Source organism: Plecotus auritus (assembly GCF_963455305.1).
Source record: "Plecotus auritus genome assembly, chromosome: 1".
NCBI lineage: Eukaryota > Metazoa > Chordata > Mammalia > Chiroptera > Vespertilionidae > Plecotus > Plecotus auritus.
In genome coordinates this window covers 104,936,164-104,943,736 of record NC_137770.1, presented here as the reverse complement: position 1 = coordinate 104,943,736, position 7,573 = coordinate 104,936,164, and the positions used below count along the sequence as shown (strand labels likewise).

General features: G+C 44.4%; 1 pseudogene across 1 annotated transcript; it reads right to left on the bottom strand.

The window, feature by feature from the left end:
- Positions 1–5,570: 5,570 nt before the first annotated feature.
- On the bottom strand, positions 5,571–6,505 carry LOC308240710 (glyceraldehyde-3-phosphate dehydrogenase-like; annotated as a pseudogene). Its single transcript has one exon. The product of its transcript is annotated as a glyceraldehyde-3-phosphate dehydrogenase-like (transcript).
- Between the last annotated feature and the right edge of the window lie 1,068 nt (positions 6,506–7,573).

Here is a 7,573-nt window from a genome sequence, read left to right as displayed (position 1 = left end):
GCCGTGGGCAAACTACGGCCCGTGGGCCGGATCTGGCCCGTTTGGCTGTTCTATCCGGCCTGCGGAGCCGAAAGAGTGGAGGGTTCTCTTGCTCTCCCCTCCGCTCCTTTACTTTGAATTTATATTAGTTCACACAAACACTCCATCCATGCTTTTGTTCCGGCCCTCCGGTCCAGTTTAAGAACCCATTGTGGCCCTCGAGTCAAAAAGTTTGCCCACCCCTGCTCTAGGGACTAGTTTAAAGTTGAGGGGACCCCTAGCTGTTGATAGCAGAGTTAAGTAGGGAAACATTCAGTCTTCCTCCTCTGTTTTCCCTTGACAGTCACAATACTCCTGACACCAGTTGCATTTTCCTCTCCCTATCATGCAGTTCTGTTACACCAGCTGGTGTCCTACAAATTAACTCCATTCTGACATTATCTACTTGGAAATAGTGCCAAGTCCCACAGGTTAAGGGATCAGTCCCACAAGACTGCTCCCACCTGACTTCCGATGCCAATCGAAAGTCCAGATTGTCACCTGTGCTTCTGACTGACCAGCTTTAAATTAGAGCCCCCCTCCCCCACCTTGGGTTAGATTAATTTGCTAGAGTGGTTCAGAGAACTCAGTTTACTTACTGTTAACTGGTTTATTATAAAAGGATATGGTAAAGGATACAGATGAGCACCCAGATGGTAGAGATGAGAGGGCCAGGTATGTGGGAAGGGGCTCAGAGTTTCCTTTCCCTTTCTGGGTGCCCCACCTCCCAGCACCTCCATGTGTTCTCCAAACGCTGTAATTTTGGGATTTTTGTGGAGGCTTCATCTTGTAGGCATGAGCAATTACTAACTCCATGTCCAGCCCCTCTCCCCTCTTTGGAGGAGTGTGGCTGAAAGTTCCAAGTTTCTTTTTTCTCTTTTTTTTTGAAAGTTCCAAGTTTCTAATCACAGCTTGGTCTTTCTGGTGACCAGCTGCCATTCAGGAGGCCACCCAGAGTAGCCTCATTAGAAGGAAAGACATTCCTATCTCCCAGGAAATGCCAAGGGATCTAGGAAGCCTGTGTTGGGAATAGGGTCAAAGACCAAATATTACAACAAAAGATGCTCCCTGTGCTTTTATTACTTAGGAAATTACGAAGGAGCTCTGTGAGACCATGTTTTATATATTTTCTGTTTCAAAGAGGGTACTAGTATATATACCATGTCATAAATATCTTGCACAAACCTTACACCTTTAGGTAACAAAGTCCTTGACTTTGAAAAAAACCTGGCATTAAAAGATTTTTATCTAATCTCACAGCTATGGATTCCACCTTCAAGAGGTCCAGATTTTCCAATAACTTATTATTGCCCAGTAGACAGTTTTCTTAGTGAGACATGAACACATAACTTCCCAGGGAATCCAGATTGCTCAGGAATTTCGGGATTGACTGTCTCACTCACTCCCTGTAGCTGTAATCTAGCCCCCCTTGCAGTTTTATTTACATAGGAGGCTGGAAGGAATGCTGATCTGAGTGGCAAGAGCAAGTTGATTCTCTGGCTTCAGTTTGCTCACTTGTAATATGAGATGGTCCCCTAGGTGACCTCTGTGTTAACTCTGATTCTGTGACCACCTGAGATTATCTGGGAGCACATAGGACGTAATGCAGCCTTTATCTTGGGGTCACAGGGATTGTGATTCCTGTTTCTTTCACTTTAAAATAAGATTCTGCAAATTGTCACTATAAAAAGGCATATTTATGTTTCCTAAATATAATACCCTTAGCTCTCAGAGGGAGGGGACCTCGGGAAAGCTTATGGAGGACCTCTCTGAGAAGAGCAGCCAGCTCCCCAGGGCAGCCCTTGCTTCTCTTGGCCACAGTCTGAGCCTGGAGACCTGTCCTCCAAAGAATCTCCTGTTAGGCCCCTATGTCCCTGGTTTCCCTGACTTCCCCCCCACCTCTCACCTCAGAGGAAGGTGTGAGGAGTAGGGTGGCCAGATAAAACACTGGATTCTAGTTCAAGTTGAATCTCAGATAAACAACACATCATCTTTTGGTGTATGTCCCAAATATTGTGAGGTTTAGTATAAGTAGGTCGCCAAAGTTACAGGGTCACCTGCTAAGTCTGACATCTCTAGTTAGGAAGGGAATGGGAGGGAGCAAGTGGAGAAGTGAGCCTTCAGCTGGGACTAAACTCTGCCCTTGGCCAACCCAGTGGTCCTTCCCTCTCAGCCACAGGCAACGGGAGACAAAGATTTGGCTTCCCTCAGGGCCTACAGCGGGAGGGAAAGGAAGTTAAAGTGAGTAGAAATGTTATCAGACAGGATCTGGGCCCAGAGACAATCTTCCTGAAGCCTGCCAGTAGTGTGTGGGTTCTTGACTTGTGCAGAAAGATTTGACAACACAGGTCCAGGTGATTTTGAGAGTATGTTTATTAAAGCTGGGGACAGTGAAACAAAGGAAGGGTAGAAGAAGCCACAGGAGAGAGAGTCTAGGTGGGGCTGTTTTGGCTCTCTGAGAAACAGAAGTCACAGTGACAGAAGTCACTGGGGAGTCAGAGAAAAGGGGGCCTGGGAGATAGGTTCAGGGGGAAAGCCCAGGACAAGCTGCTGCTGCTCATTGCTCCCCCAGTTGCAAGTCTTGTGGGGGGCCTTAGAGTTTAGAAAAGAGAGAGAGCAGAGAGAGATACAAGGCATGGGTGTGCTCTTAGGCAGAGCTTGCCATGTGTCCTTGTCTTGAGGCTTTCTATCTCTCTCTGGCTGGCTGGAATCCTAGAGGAGGTCTCAGGGGAGGATCTTAACAGAATATTCATTAGTTTTTCAGGTGTGTCCTTCAATATGCTGATTTGTCAAAATGCGCACATAGGTGGATCAGGGGTTATTTTTATGTGAGTTTCATTTTTGAAAACGTCATCAAGAAAGGCATTGAAGAAGGACCAGGATGGAAGCTGTTCTACCGCTGGATGGTCTGTAATGTGTAAACCAAGTGTCCTTGGTTAGAAAAGAGAAAACCTCGGGATTCATTAGCTGACTGCAAATTGCTCAAATTGTTTGCCTTGTTTAATGATTTTATCTCAGTTTCCCTTATTCCACTTATCAAGGAATTTTTCTAGCTTCTTACTATACTGCTACCAGGAATGCTTAGGGGACTCCCCTGGGGACCTGTGGGGAAGACATTCCTATCCAAACCTCATTCAAAGATGGTTGCTGTTAAGAACCCAGGCCAAGGGTGCACTGTGAGGGGCCCTGAAGTCTCTGGGGTCTGGCTAGTAGGGGCTGCTCTCTGAATGTATGCCCTGAGGAAGAAACCCAGGAGACCCCTGTGGGCTGTTGGCTGGGAACACCCAGGTTGGCAGCTGCCTATCAGACCCAGTGTGCTTGTTTGATAATAAATATCATATTTTTTAGTTCTCCCTTTTCCCTCCCAAAATGAATGGGTATTATATCTTTCTTCACAAAGTTTATTTTTAATTTGCATAATGCTGCAAATGTGATACAATAGACAGGTGGGTCCCATGCCCTCTGCATGGAATTGCCAGGAACTGAACCATGACTACGTGGACCGACACAGGAATGTTGTGCTGGTGACTCATACTTTTGTTACAGACCTAGTGACATTAATCTGGTTAATGCAATTTTGGAAAACTGTCAACAACTCTAAGCAAAGTTACACACAACACAAAAAGATCTTCCTGGATTGACAACATAATGTACTAAAAATTCATTGTGTTTCTAACCATGTGAAAATGTTTGCATGCATTTATGTGACATGGGATTATATTCTGGCTGAGATAATCAGATTTTTCAGCCACATGAATATTCAGCAGTATATTTGAAAATCATATGGGCCAGGGGATAATTTTCATCTGTGGGGCTGAATAGAGCAAAGTAGAATATCTGGTATCACAAACATGTTAAATTTCTGTAGTGCTTCCCCAGTTATTATAACCCAACCATTGCCCACTCGGAGGAGAGAAGAGAAGGGACAAAGTACTTTTCATTAGCTATAGTTGCACAACAACATGCATAATTTACATACATTTTTACTCAAGCCTTGCAACACCTCTAATCAGTGCATATTCTAATACTCATTTTATAAATGAAGAAAGTGAGGCTCTGAGAGGTTAGGTAGCTTGCTTAAACTCGCATCGCCAGTAAGTGGAGCTGCCTGAATTTAAATCTAGATCACAGTTGGACGTTTTTCAAAAATATGCTAATTATGAAGAGAAAGAGAAAGGGGTACCTGGTCAAATCTTCTCTGGAAACTTGATGAAAAGAAAAGGAGGCAGGTTTTTAAAATTTGTGTTTGTTTTCTGCTTTTGGCATGGCTTACGAGCTGCTCTGCCTGGAGGTATGGAATAGATTCAGTGGTTTCTCAAGGTCCACTCAGACTCTATAAATTTATGTTTTTGTGAAAGATCCTTAGTTTTTTGGAAAAAAAAAACTTTAAATAATGAACACTTTAGACTTTTTTTTCTTTCTTTCTGAACTGCATATTAGTAAGGTTTAGAATGGGCAAGCTGTCAGGAAGATAATCATCCATATAAATGGGAAGTTTGTCATTTGATACTTGGCTCTGTGTTTTCCAGATCCTGTTACTGCAGTTGGGGTGCTGGCTTGCTTCAACTTTGGCTGACCCTGGATGTGGTGTCAGCTTCTTTCTGAGGGATATTGGTTCCAAAAGCCACTTGGCCTCAACACCTGTTGCCAAGTTATGCCCTCAGAGCTCTCTGAGGGTCCAGGAGGTCCAGGCTGCAAGTTGCTGAACTCCAGGCCTGGCTCCGGGAGAAGCCCTCCACAGTTCAACATCCCCCACCCATCCTAGCACATCTGCTGCCTCACTTAAGGGCTCTTGACACACAGGTCCCGCTACTGAGTCAGCACAGTTCATCCAACACCCAGAACACCTACTGTGTGTCAGGCCCCAAACTCTGAACACACCAGCCGTGACCCAAGGAGCCCCGGCCCAAGGGAGGGCATAGACCCAACAGGCTCTCCTACAATGAATGGTTCCAGAATATATCACTGATCTCATTTCAGATCATTGTTCCAAAGGGTTAGGAACTGCTAGGTAGAGCAAAACAATTAACATAAGACTGTTAAAATCTATCAAAAAATATAATTCAAGTTGCAAAACTGAATTTGCATACTACTTTTCAGGAATTTTAGAATTTAGAGGGACTTTAGGAGTCAGATAGTACAGTAATATTTATTGCATAAAGCCAGGCATAAATATTGGCATTATAATTGTGAATGATCACAAATATATCACAAGTAAGTTATTAATTGGTTTTAGAATTCTAAGTAGTAGTTTGGAATGGAATTTTCTCTTAAGAAAATGGTTATATATTATATGCAAAAATTTCCTTAGCTTGCCTTTTTCTTCACATTTTACCTATTTACTATTTTTTTCTTTTTTGGCTGGGCACAGTGAACTTTATTGGTGGTGCACAAGGTAGGGCTCCCTAAGCCCCTCCCCTTTTTCAGGGGCACTGGGATAGAAATTATGGTCAGGAGTTTCTTGGTGTGTTGGGAGATCAATTTGGGGCAAGGACTCCCCAGCAGCTGTAGGCCTCTCTTCCTCTTGCTGGGACTGGTGGTCCAGGGGGCTCTTACTTTTTGGAGGCCATGTGGACCATAAGGTATACCACTCTTGCTGTAGCCATATTCATAGTCATACCAGAAAATAAGCTTGACAAAATGGTCATTGAGGGCAATACCAGCCCCAACATCAAAGGTGGAGGAGTGGGTGTCACTGTTAAAGTCACAGGAGACAACCTGGTCCTCAGTATAGCCCAGGATGCCCTTGAGGGGGCCCTCTGATGCCTGCTTCACTTCCTTCTTGATGTCATCATATTTGGTAGCTTTCTCCAGGCGGCAGGTCAGATCCACAACCGACACATTGGGGGTGGGAACATGGAAGGCCATGTCAGTGAGCTTCCTGTTCAGCTCAGGGATGACCTTGCCCACAGCCTTGGCAGCGCCAGTGGAAGCAGGGATGATGTTCGGGGCAGCACCTCGGCAATCATGCCACAGCTTCCCAGAGGGGCCATCCACAGTCTTTTGGGTGGCAGTGACGGCATGGACTGTGGTCATGAGTCCCTCCATGGTGCCAAAGTTGTCATGGATGGCCTTGGCCCGGGGAGCCAAGCAGCTGGTGGTGCAGGAGGCATTGCTAACAACCTTGAGGGAGTTGTCATACTTGGCATGGTTTTCTCCCATCACAAACATGGGGGCATCTGCAGAAGGGGCAGAGATGATGACCCTCTTGGCTCCACCCTTCAAGTGAGCCCTAGCCTTCTCCTTGGCAGTGAAGACACCGGTGGACTCCACAACATACTCAGCACCAGCATCACCCCATTTGATGTTGGCAGGATCTCGCTCCTGGAAGATGGAGATGGACTTTCCATTGATGACAAGCTTCCCGTTCTCAGCCTTGACTGTGCCTTTGAACTTGCCATGAGTAGAATCATACTGGAACATGTAGACCATGTAGTTGAGGTCAATGAAGGGGTCATTGATGGTGACAACATCCGCTTTGCCAGAGTTAAAAGCAATCCTGGTGACTAGGCACCAAATGCGGCCAAATAAATCCGTTCACTCGGACCTTCACTATTGTGTCTCAGAGTTGTGGCTGGCACTATGCAGGAGGAGCAGAGAGCCTGTCTATTTACTCCTATGAGGCTGTATTAGCTTTAATTAGTTTCTGCTGGTCTCCCCTATTAAGAATTTTCTTTCTTTTCTTTGGCTGCCATCTAGAGGCTTCTATGGTAATTGCATATATTAGGCTTTCTAAGCAGAGGCCTAACAGAAGTAATCAATTCTGTCCCTGCTTTACTTTCTAAGGAATGCTCATACATGTCTGTGTCTTCACAAATATTTTGATTCTGAGGTTGAAATTTCTAAATGGTCTTCCTACTTTCTCCTTCAGGGTCCCTCACTTTTACAGAGGAGTATAGCTGGCAGTTTTCGATATCCCATCTCTGAAGCCCCTTCCCAGAACCTTATTTAATTTATTATCTAAAATAAAATAAAGCCATTCAGCTTCTGAGGAAGCAGCTGACTTTAGCTTCTGGCCTCACCCATGGATCTTGGCTAAAGAGGAAGAAGATGCTTCTTTGTAGAATTTTAGACGTAGCTGGAGGGGACGCTAGTTAGAAATTGTCTAGCAGGAACCCTGGCCTAGAAATCTGGTTTCCTGTGGCTAATATTGCTCCAGAATTTCAATCAATTGGTGGTTTATCTTTCCCCCAAATCCAGGGATAAAAAAAATTAGTCAATAAGTAGGATTTTCTCAATTAAAAGTTTTCTCCAATACATTTTTCTTAAATAAGTGTACCCTCTCTACCTGAGTAGGCAACAAATGGCCCTAAAGTGAGACTCTGGGTAGGGTCAACAGCTGCTCCTTCTCAAACAGCCCATGTCTAATAAGACATATACAATCAAATAAGTCCAATAAAACTATAGAATTGAGGCCTATTTTTTTTTGATGGAAAAATTGTTTTAATTTTTATAGTAAAATTAAATGTATCAGAAATCCGTGATGTTCTGTAAAGGTCACACTTATACACAAAGCCACTCATACGGGGTCTGTCATCTGGACAGAGCGAGAATC